We start from the raw sequence: 12,797 nt of genomic DNA, 5'->3' as shown, positions 1-12,797 counted from the left end.
TCCGATACCGAGTTCCGATATTTTTGCGATATCGGATAACGGAATCGGAAGTTCCCATAGTGCAATAATGCACTATAATGGAGTGTGGGTGGTGCGTGGGCAGAGACTGCGTGTCTCTCTGCAGGCGGGGTCTGTGCGGGACCGTGGGGGGTCTGTGTGTGCCTATCGGGTGCTCTGTGCGGGCAGCCGGGGGATCTGTGCGGCCTGCCGGCGGTCTGTGTGACCTCTCGGGGATCTGCGGCCTACCGGGGGGTCTGTACGGCCTACCGGGGGGTCTGCATGGGCCTCTCTGAGGTCTGTGCGGGCTGCCGGGGGGTCTTTGTGTCTGTGCAATCATCGTCCGATGGGACTACAAGTCCCATCAGATGATGCCTGCTACAATGACAGTGATTGACACATTAGCCAATGATGGGACAGTAGTAGTCCCATCATCCGGCTAATGTGTTGAATGTAAAAAAAAAATACTACATACATGCTACATACAACATACTACATACATACAACATACATGCTACATACATGCTACATACATACTACATGCTACATACATGCATACATGCTACATACATTGTTATGATCCGGTGACCTTGGAGCCGCATAAGAGACTTTCTCAGGAGTAGGTGGTACCTGTACTGACCGCAAACCCTAAACTAACACCGCAACTAGAAGTAGCCGTGGGATGTACCTAACACGTCCTAGACACCTCGACACAGCCGGAGGACTAAATACCCCTATAGATGGAAATGGGAATTCTATCTTGCCTCAGAGCAGAACCCCAAAGGATAGGCAGCCCCCCACAAATATTGACTGTGAGTATAAGAGGAAAGACACGCAGGCAGAAAAACAGGATTTAGCAAAAGAGGCACTTCTAGCTAAATAGAAAAGGATAGGACAGAATTCTAAGCGGTCAGTATTAAAATCCTAAAAATATCCACAGCAGATAATACAAATATTCTACATCTAACTAAAGACATAGAAAGTAAATCTGCATCTCCTGAGAATCCAGCATGACTGAAAAATCCAAACAAAGTCTAAGCTGGACAAAAACACAATGAATTGCACTGAATTGCAAAGCACACTGCATGTGTGCACAGAGACAAAAAAACAGACACTTATCTTAGCTGAATTGGCAGCAGGGCATGAGGAACCAGAGAGAGATGCAATCCCTCCAAGAACAATGAACAACTGGCCAGGACTCATGGATCCTGCACACCTAAATACCTAATAGAGCTGCAATAAGCAGAAACACCTGCCCTGGATTACAACCCCAAGACAACTGCACTACCACCAACAACCACCGGAGGGAGCCCAAGAGCAGAATTCACAACAATACATGCTACATACATGCCACATACATGCTACATACATACTACATACATACTACATGCATGCTACATACTACATACAGTACATACTACATGCTACATACATGCTACATACTACATACATACTACATGTTACATACATGCTACATACATACTACATACATACTACATACATGCTACATGCATGCTACATAAATAATACATGCTACATACATACAACATACATACTACATACATACATACTACAAACATGCATACTACATACTACATACATACTATATACATACATACAACATGCACACATACAACATACATACTACATACATACATACATACTACATGCATACTACATACATTACAAACATACTACATACATACTACATACATGCTACATACATACTACATACATACATACTATATACATACTACATACAGTCATGGCCAAAAGTATTGACACCCCTGCAATTCTGTCAGATAATACTCAGTTTCTTCCTGAAAATGATTGCAAACACAAATTCTTTGGTATTATTATCTTCATTTAATTTGTCTTAAATTAAAAAAACACAAAAAGAATTGTCCTAAAGCCAAATTGGATATAATTCCACACCAAACATAAAAAAGGGGGTGGACAAAAGTATTGGCGCTGTTCGAAAAATCATGTGATGCTTCTCTAATTTGTGTAATTAACAGCACCTGTAACTTACCTGTGGCACCTAACAGGTGTTGGCAATAACTAAATCACACTTGCAGCCAGTTGACATGGATTAAAGTTGACTCAACCTCTGTCCTGTGACCTTGTGTGTACCACATTGAGCATGGAGAAAAGAAAGAAGACCAAAGAACTGTCTGAGGACTTGAGAAACCAAATTGTGAGGAAGCATGAGCAATCTCAAGGCTACAAGTCCATCTCCAAAGACCTGAATGTTCCTGTGTCTACCGTGCGCAGTGTCATCAAGAAGTTTAAAGCCCATGGCACTGTGGCTAACCTCCCTAGATGTGGACGGAAAAGAAAAATGACAAGAGATTTCAACGCAAGATTGTCCGGATGTTGAATAAAGAACCTCGACTAACATCCAAACAAGTTCAAGCTGCAGAGCATTGTAGGAAACTCATTGATGGTTACCGGAAGCGGTTGGTCGCAGTTATTTTGGCTAAAGGTTGTGCAACCAAGTATTAGGCTGAGGTTGCCAATACTTTTGTCTGGCCCATTTTTGAAGTTTTGTGTGAAATTATCAATGTTTTGCTTTTTGCTTCATTCTCTTTTGTGTTTTTTCATTTAAGACAAATTAAATGAAGATAATAATACCAAAGAATTTGTGTTTGCAATCATTTTCAGGAAGAAACTGAGTATTATCTGACAGAATTTCAGGGGTGTGGATACTTTTGGCCATGACTGTACATACTACATACATACTACATACATACATACATACTGTACATACTACATACATACATACATACTACATACATACTACATGCATACTACATATAATACATTCATAAATTACATACAATACATACATATAGACATACAGTACATATAACATAGATTACATACTCACCATTACTTGTCATTTTGTTCCCCGAAGCCAGGGTCATCTGTAAAAAAGATTAAAATAACAAACAACCAATATACTCCCTGTCCGCAGAAATCCACGAGTGTCCCATGACGATCTCCCGTGGAGAACAACAGCATCAGCTGATGCTACCGCTCTCCAGGGGCTCCAGGAACACAATGACGGGAGGAAGGCATCCTTCCGCCGCTGTATTCCTCCGCCGCTGTAAAAAAAATAGTCCCTAGTCTTACTTTATGCCATTGCTGTGTGAGAAATTTTCCCACGCAGCAATTGCCATAAATTGAGACTCAGAGGTTACTATAGTTCAGTGATGCACTGCAGGTGCCATTGTCTCTTGTCAGTGTGTCACTGAAGGTCCTATAGAGCAGTGACATCACCAGATAGGGGAGATGGTCGTGGGACACTCGTTATTAATTGGACTATGGCAGATAGGTAGTATACGGTTTTTTGCAGGCGCTGAAGTATGGTAAGTATGGTGAAATGAAGAATATTAAAATACTTTTTCCTAATGTGTGTGTTTTATTAACCCTGTACTACTATTGGATTAATAATGGATAGGCATTTTATTGACGCCTCTCCGTTATTAACCCGGCTTAATGTCACCTTACAATAGCAAGGTGACATTAACCCCTTATTACCCCATATCCCACTGCTACACGGGAGTGGGAAGAGAGGGGCTAAGTGCCAGAATTGGCGCATCTTACAGATGCGCCATTTCCGGGGTGGCTGCGGACTGGTATTTGTAGCCGGGGGGGCAATATCCATGGCCCCTCTCTAGGCTATGAATATCAGTCCGCAGCTGTCTGTGTAGCCTTTCTGGCTATAAAATATAGGGGGACCCCCACGTCATTTTTTGGGGGGTCCTCCTATTTTAATAGCCAGTAAAGGCTACGCAGACAGCTGCGGGCTGATATTCCTACTGTTTTTGATGTAGGTTTTTGGTGCGGTTTTTTATGCTGTTTTTGATGCAGTTTTTGGTGCTTTTTTTGATGCATGTTTTTGGTGCGATTTTTGATGCGGTTTTCGATGCAGTTTTTGGTGCGGTTTTGATGCAGTTTTTGGTGCAGTTTTGATGCAGTTTTTGGAAATAAATAAACGGAAAATGTGCATGATTTGAATAGAAACATGCATGAAAAAACGGATTAGGAGGACGGATTCATCATTTCACTTCTCAGCTTCATACGTTTTTTGGCGGATCCGTCACTGTGCATTTTTTCGCCGGACAGAAAAAGCGTTCCTCTGTTATGTGTTTTCCGTCTGGCGGAAACAGCTTTTTTGACGGATCCTGCAAAAAACGGCTGAAACGTGTGGCCATCAGGCGTAATCCGGCGCTAATACAACTGTATGAGAAAAAAACGGATTCGGCGCAAAAAAATGGATCCAGCGGGAAAAAACGGACCCGGAGGAAAAAAAAGGATACGGCGGAATAAAAAAAGGATACGGCAGAAAAAAGTATCTGGCGGAAAAAAAAGGATCCTGCAATCCGATGTGCTCGCAGGATGCATTTTTTCGAAAAGACTTGTATTAGCGACAGATCGCGATGGATGGCCACACGTCGCGTCCGTCATGCAACAGATCCGTCGTGTTTTGGTGGAGCGTCGGCACGAAAAAACGTTCAAGTGAACTTTTCTTGTCCGTCACGTCCGTCTTTTTCTACCACGCATGCGCAGCCGAAACTCCGCCCCCTCCTCCCCGGACTTCAGAATGGGCAGCGGATGTGTTGAAAAACTGCATCCGCTGCCCACGTCATGCACAAATTTCACATCATTCGTCAGTACATCGGCCCGACGCATAGCGACGGACCCGTACCAATGCAAGTATGAAAGAGGCCTTAATGAGCGCTTAATTTAAGAAAAAAAAGGGAAAAAAAAAACGGCGTAGGCTCCCGTGCAATTTTCTGCGCCAGAGGGGGAAAGCCGACGGCCGGGGTCCAATATTTCTCACACAGCAATGGCATAAAGTGGGACTATTTTTTTTACAGCGGCGGAGGAAGGATACCTTCCTCCCGTCATTGTGTTCCTGGAGCCCATGGAGAGTGGTCGTATCAGCTGATGCTGCCGTTCTCCACGGGAGATCGTCGTGGGACACTTGTGGATTTCTGCGGACAAGGAGTATATTGGTTGTTTGTCATTTTAATCTTTTTTACAGATGACACTGGCTTCGGGGATCAAAATGACAAGTAATGGTGAGTATGTAATCTATGTTATATGTACTGTATGTCTATATGTATGTAATGTATGTAATGTATGAATGTATTGTATGTAGTATGTATGTAGTATGTATGTAGCATGTATGTAGCATGTAGTATGTATGTAGCATGTATGTAGCATGTATGTAGTATGTATGTAGTATGTTGTATGTATGTAGTATGTATGTTGTATGTATGTAGTATGTATGTTGTATGTATGTAGTATGTATGTAATATGTATGTTGTATGTATGTAGCATGTATGTAGTATGTATGTAGCATGTTTGTAGCATGTTTGTAGCATATGTGTAGCATGTATGTAGTATGTATGTAGTATGTAGCATGTATGTAGTATGTATGTTGTATGTATATAGCATGTATGTAGTATGTATGTAGCATGTGTGTAGCATGTGTGTAGCATGTGTGTAGCATGTATGTAGTATGTATGTATGTAGCATGTATGTAGCATGTATGTAGTATGTTTGTAGTATGTAGCATGTATGTAGTATGTATGTATCATGTTTGTAGTATGTATGTAGCATGTATGTAGTATGTATGTAGCATGTATGTAGTATGTATGTGGTATGTATGTATTATGTAGCATGTATGTAGCTTGTATGAAGCTTGTATGCAGCTTGTATGTAGCATGTATGTATGTAGTATGTATGTAGTATGTAGCATGTATGTAGCATGTATATAGCATGTATGTAGTATGTATGTAGCATGTATGTAGTATTTTTTTTACATTCTACGCATTAGCCGGATGATGGGACTACTACTGTCCCATCATTGGCTAATGTGTCAATCACTGTCATTGTAGCATGCATCGTCCGATGGGACTTGTAGTCCCATCGGACGATGCCTGCACAACACAAAGACCCCTGGCAGGCCCACACAGACCCCCGAGAGGCCCGCACAGACCCCCCGGCAGGCCGCACAGACCCCTGAGTGGCCGTACAGACCCCTGGCAGGCCACACAGACCCCTCGGCAGGCCGCACAGACCCCCCGGCAGGCCACACAGAGCCCCGGCAGGCCGCACAGAGCCCTGGCAGCCCACATGGAGCCCCAGCAGCCTGCACAGAGCCCCGGCAGCCCGCACAGAGCCCCGAGAGGCACGTACAGATCCCCAGCAGGCCTGCACAGACCCCGCCCGCACACACAGACACGCACAGTGTCCACCCACGCACCACCCACGCACCGCCCATACTCTTCCCCCCTCCGGAACAGGATGTAGAAGGACAGAAAGGCTTTATTTACATTCCGATATTTGTGTCCCATTGACTTGCATTGGTATCGGGTATTGGTATCGGCGATATCTGATATTTTTTGGATATCGGCCGATCCAATACGATACCGATACTTATGGATATCGGAAGGTATCGCTCAACACTAATTGTGGACCACAACGTACTGGGTACTACAATGGCAGTTTGCAATTTTCACTCGGCAACATCCGCTGTTGCTGGTTCCTGGAAAACACCCATGGAATAAAAAATGTCACTACACCTGTAGATAAATTCCCAGAGTGGTACAATTTCAAAAATGGGGTCACTTGAGGGCAGATTCTTCTCTTCTAGCACCAAGGAGCTCTGTATATGGAGTCCGCAAACTTTTCAAGGAAAATCTTTGGTTAAAGAGTCATATAGTGCTCCTTCAGTCCTCTCATTCTCGACGTAAGGCTTAGCAGTATTGTACAGCCACATATTGGGTATTTCTACACTCAGCAGAAATTGTGTAACAAACTTTGGTGCTATTTTTCACCCATTCCCAGGGTGAAAAAATAAAATCTGGGTCTAAAACAAAATTTTGGTGGTAAAAATGTAATTATTTTTTCTTCGCTGCCCTATGATATAAAATTCTGTGACACACCTGCGGTGTCAGTATGATCACTGCACCCATAGATTAAATCATTGGGGGGTGTAGTTTGAAAAATGAGATCACTAATGGGGTGGTTTCTGCTGTCCTAGCCCCTCAGGGGCTATGCCAATGTGACATGGCACCTTCAAACCATTCAAACCAATGTGAATTCCAATATGGTGCTCCTTCCCTTCTGAGCTTTGCACTGTGCCTCAAAAGTAGCTTTCATCCACATATGGGGTATCGGTGTACCCAGGATAAATTGCATAACAACTTTTGGAGTCATTATTTTCAGATATCATAGTGAAAATGAAAAACTTTAGAGGCTAAAACAATTTCATTTTCACTGATCATTGTTGTAAAATTCTTTGAAGCACCTGTGGGTTTAAGGTAATCACCACATGTCTAGATAAATTCCTCGAGGGTGTCTGGTTTTCAAAATGGGGTCACTTGAAGGGTAGTGTTGAGCGATACCGTCCGATACTTGAAAGTATCGGTATCGGAAAGTATCAGCCGATACCGGCAAAGTATCGGATCTAATCCGATACCGATACCCGATACCAATACAAGTCAATGGGACTCAAGTATCGGACGGTATCCCTGATGGTTCCCAGGGTCTGAAGGAGAGGAAACTCTCCTTCAGGCCCTGGGATCCATATTACTGTGTAAAATAAAGAATTAAAATAAAAAATATTGCTATACTCACCTCTCCGACGCAGCCTGCACCTTACCGAGGGAACCGGCAGCCTTCTTTGCTTAAAATGTGCGCGTTTACTGCCTTCCGTGACGTCACGGCTTGTGATTGGTCGCGTGCCGCCCATGTGACCGCGACGCGACCAATCACAACAAGCCGTGACGTAATTTCAGGTCCTGAATGCCTAATTCTAGGCATTCAGGATTTGAAAATTACGTCACGGCTTGTGATTGGTCGCGTCACGGTCACATGGGCAGCACACGACCAATCACAAGCCGTGACGTAATTTTCAAATCCTGAATGCCTAGAATTAGGCATTCAGGACCTGAAATTACGTCACGGCTTGTTGTGATTGGTCGCGTCGCCGTCACATGGGCGGCACGCGACCAATCAGAAGCCTTGACGTCACGGAAGGCAGTAAACGCGCGCATTTTAAGCAAAGAAGGCTGCCAGTTCCCTCGGTAAGGTGCAGGCTGCGTCGGAGAGGTGAGTATAGCAATATTTTTTATTTTAATTCTTTATTTTACACATTGATATTAATCCCGATACCGATTCCCGATATCACAAAAGTATCGGATCTCGGTATCGGAATTCCGATACCCGCAAGTATCGGCCGATACCCGATACTTGCGGTATCGGAATGCTCAACACTATTGAAGGGGGTTTCCACTGTTTAAGCACATCAGGGGCACTCCAAATGTGACAAGACACCCAAAGACAATTCCATAAAAGTCTGCATTCCAACACGTTACTCCTTCCTTTCTGAGCTCTGCCATGCGCCCAAACAGTAATCTTCCTCTACATGTAGGGTATCTTCATGGTCAGGAAAAATTGCAAAACAAATTTTGGTTTCCATACCATAGAAGAAAAGCAGGACAAAGGCACAGCTGTATGACCTCGGGTTGATGAAGATGCACACACAAGAGGGATTACGGGTGCCACTTTCAAAGAAAAAGAATCTGTATGTCGATAGAAAAGAAAGCGGATTGGCACATACTATCCCGTGCAACAAATTCCTTTATTGTGACATCATCATACCAACAGCAGGCAGATAAAACAGTGGAGAAAATACAGACGAAGATCGTTTCACGCTTACATTGCGCTTCAACAGGTCATCAGGCCATGACCTGTTGAAGCGCAATGTAAGCGTGAAACGATCGTCGTCTGTATTTGCTCCACTGTTTTATCTGCCTGCTGTTGGTATGATGATGCCACAATAAAGAATTTTGGTTTCCATTTTCTCCTGTTAAAAAATTTGGGGCTAAAAAAAACATTTTTGTGGGAAAACGTTTTTTTTTTTTCATGGCGCTACGTTGTAAACTTCTTGCAAGCACATAGGGGTTCAAGGTGCTCACCACACATCTAGATATATTTCTTGAGGGGCCTAGTTTCCAAAATAGGGTTACTTGTGGGGGTTTACCACTATTTAGGCACATCAGGTCTCTCTTATGGTGTTCAATCTCGATTCCAGCCAATTTTGCGTTCAAAAAGTGAAAAGGTGCTCCTTCCTTTCTGAGCCCTGCTATGCGGCCAAACAGTAGTTTTTCCTCCACATATCGGGTATCGTCATATTTAGGAGCAATTGCACAACAAAATTTGGGCTACATTTGTTACCGGTATGAAAATAAAAAAAATGTGGGTCTAAAGTAACATTTTTGTGATCAAAAGTTAAATGTTTCTTTTTTCCTTTCACATTGTTTCAATTCCTGTGAAGCATCTGCAGGGTTATTTAGCTTTTCAAATGTGATTTTGAACAGCTTGAGGGGTGTAGTTTTTACAAAGGTGTAACTTCTGGGTATTTTCTGATATAAATTAGAAAAAAACAAACTTCCTTCTCACCCCCCTTTCTCATTTTCGGGTCCTCTACCAGAGGCCTGGGAGTTTGACGGTTTTGCGTATGTACAGAACCTGAAAATGGCTGTCCACCAACGTTCACCATCCAACCTGACAGAACTGGAGAGGATGAAGAATGGAAGAGGATCCCCCAAATCCAGGTGTGAAAAACTTGTTGCATCATTCCCTAGAAGACTCATGGCTATACTAGCTCAAAAGGGTGCTTCTAATCAATACTGAGCAAAGGGTCTGAATACTTATGACCATGTGATATTTCAGTTTTTCTTTTTTAATAAATATACAAAAATTTCTACATTTCTGGGTTTTTTTCAGTCAAGATGGGGTGCAGAGTGTACATTAATGAGAAAAAAATGAACTTTTTTGAATTTACCAAATGGCTGCAATGAAACAAAGAGTGAAAAATTGAGGCTTCTCATTTTAAAAATGTTAAAATAAAGACTTTTGCTTTTATCTCCGGAGCTAGATACCCCTTTTTCTCCTCACACAAGTTTCAGCGTTGGGCAGAGACACTTCTCCGTGCTTGGACTTTTCCCTCAAGATCATGGGAATGCTCTTATGAGGGTGAGATGAATTCTTTCTTGTTTTCTTTTTCTAGGGAATTATGGTTTAGTGACAGATGCTTTAGATCTACTACAGTCTTTTGTGTATCATTTCAAACACTCCCTTCTCAGTAATGGAGCAATGAATTGGCAGTGTAAAAGTATTGCAGAACTTGTTAAAATAAAGACTTTTGCTTTTATCTCTGGAGCTGGATACCTCTTTTTCTCCTCACATCATAATTCCTGTTTGACTTACAGCCTTTATGCTGTGTGACTTCATCCAAAGCAGCAGTCAATCAAGGAAGAGGATGCAGCGCTGGGCGAGGAATAGAGTTGGAGTAACAGTGACAGAGGTTTCTGATCTACAACTAGTTTTTCAGCCTCATTTGCATATGAATTCAAACCCTGATTATCAGGGCCGTATTTGCCACTAGGCACTTGAGGGCACGTGCCTAAGGCGGCAGGATGCGGGGGGCGCATTTGAGCTATTTTTTTTTTTTTTTTTATAAAAAGTTCGGGGTCAAGTACCCGCTCCCCCTCCTCCCTCCCTCTTTCCCGCCCCCCTCCCTCCCTCCTTCCCGCCCCCCTCCTTGAAGACATCATACTCACCTTCCTCCAGCGGTGGCTGCAACTCCGTCTCAGCACCGGCAGCACGTCCTGTCTTCAGCGGTCACGTGGTACCGCTCATTAAGGTGATGAATATGCGCATATTCATCACCTTAATGAGCGGTACCATGTGACCGCTCATACAGGAAGGAAGACACTGCAGAGATGCCGGGAAGTTCTGCACCGCGCGGTGAGAGGTGAGTACGACAGGGGAGAAGGATGGGGGAGCCATGCAAGCAGGGTGAGAGGATAGTGGAGCCATGAACGCAGGGGAGGATGATAGAGGAGCCATGCATGCAGAGGAGGAGGATAGACGAGCCATACATGCAGGGGAGGAGGATGGGGGAGCCATGCACACAGGGGAGGGGGATAGAGGAGCCATGCACGCAGGGGAGGAGGATGGGGGAGCCATGCATGCAGGGTGGGAAGATAGAGGAGCCATGCATGCAGGGGAGGATGGGGAAGCCATGCACGCAGGGTGGGAGGATGGGGGAGCCATGCACACAGGGTGGGAAGATGGGGGAGCCATGCACGCAGGGTGAGAGTATGGAGGAGCCATGCACGCAGGGTGGGAGGATGGGGGAGCCATGCACGCAGGGTGGGAGGATGGGGGAGCCATGCGCGCAGGGTGGGAGGATGGGGGAGCCATGCACACAAGGTGGGAAGATGGAGCCATGCACACAGGGTGGAAAGATGGGGAGCCATGCACACAGGGTGGGAGGATGGAGTATAAATATGGAGTATAAATACTGGGCCCTATAGGGGGGACACAGTGTAAGAGGACAGTGTGAAGAGGGGGCCGGTATAGAAAGGAGAGGTCAGTGTGAAGAATATGTACCATAAGAGGGACAGTGTGGGGGTCATATTTTGTGCAGACAATATAGTGAGGGGCAATTTTTTATTCAGGAGCATTATAATGACACTTGTATATTTATGGGCGTCATGTGGAGATTTTCTGCAAAAGAGCGGAGAAGATGCAAGTCTGCAGAGACGGCTGTGGATGAGAAAACTCATCATGGGATCTGGACAAGATGAAGAAAAGAACGGCTCCAGAGGTGACGTCATCTATCAGGTACCTGGATGTAAATGTTATTTGTGATACTAACTAATTCTCATGTTTTTATTTATGTTAGGAGCATTAAAGGGAATGTCCAGGTTTGTGATGAGTCTGTAGTAATTTTTTGTGACTGCAGACTTCTGAATTCTCACAGTGCGCACTGCACGCTGTCAGAATTCTCTCATGCTGGGGATTTACATTAATGCGGTCACATGCTGACTAGACATGTGTGGCCTCCGTCAATGAAAATGAACTGAGTGAGGCTGGGCACGTCTAGTCGGAATGTGGTCAGAGGTATACAAATCACATGCTTGTGCTGACATGACCGTCCACTGGGAAGGGAGAATCCTAAAAGTGTGCAGTGCATGACCGCGTATGCCGAGTATGGTCTTTTTCTACGTATGTAACCTAACCACCAGAAACTGCCCACCGACCCAACCCTTTCCTTAAATAAAAACATAACCAATTATTCTTTTGGATATTTTGGCCACAGCGGCCAACTTTTATTAACAAAATTAACATAAACATAAATACAACAGTATAAATTCGAGGGGAGGGTTCTTGGAGCTAAAAAGATCTGGCAAAACCCCACAAAAGAAGATCGACCACCATATTACCCTCAGCCGTGAAAACCAGCTCGAGGGCACCGTACATCCCATTCCGGGAAGAGAAAAAACCACCAACAGCTCCCAGGGTAAAAACCCCGTCCAGAGCCCATACCAAAAATGCCAGATCCAACCCCACCACATTTTAAATTGCCTGCAATTATGCTCCAATTCCTTCCCCCAACCAATCAGCGTCAACTCCAAGAACCCCCACCCCCCCACTGCCACTGTGACAATAAACGAATAAAATGTAAATAATGAACCAAACACCCGCATACAAAGTGAAATCCCAAACCCCCAATTTTATTTTATTTTATTTATTTATTTTTTTTATATATATATAACTTCCCTCGCCATATCGATATATAAACTCTTCACGACAACTCCCCCCCCCCCCATTAAAAAAAAAAAAAAACCCTAAGCACAAGCCAACAAGGGAGAGTGGGTGGGTCTTCTTCTTCCTGAATTAAGGTAGGGAATGGCGGTTTTCCCGCA

This window comes from Ranitomeya variabilis, chromosome 5 (genome assembly GCF_051348905.1).
Source record: "Ranitomeya variabilis isolate aRanVar5 chromosome 5, aRanVar5.hap1, whole genome shotgun sequence".
Classification (NCBI taxonomy): Eukaryota; Metazoa; Chordata; class Amphibia; order Anura; family Dendrobatidae; genus Ranitomeya; species Ranitomeya variabilis.
Note: the sequence above shows the minus strand (reverse complement) of the source record.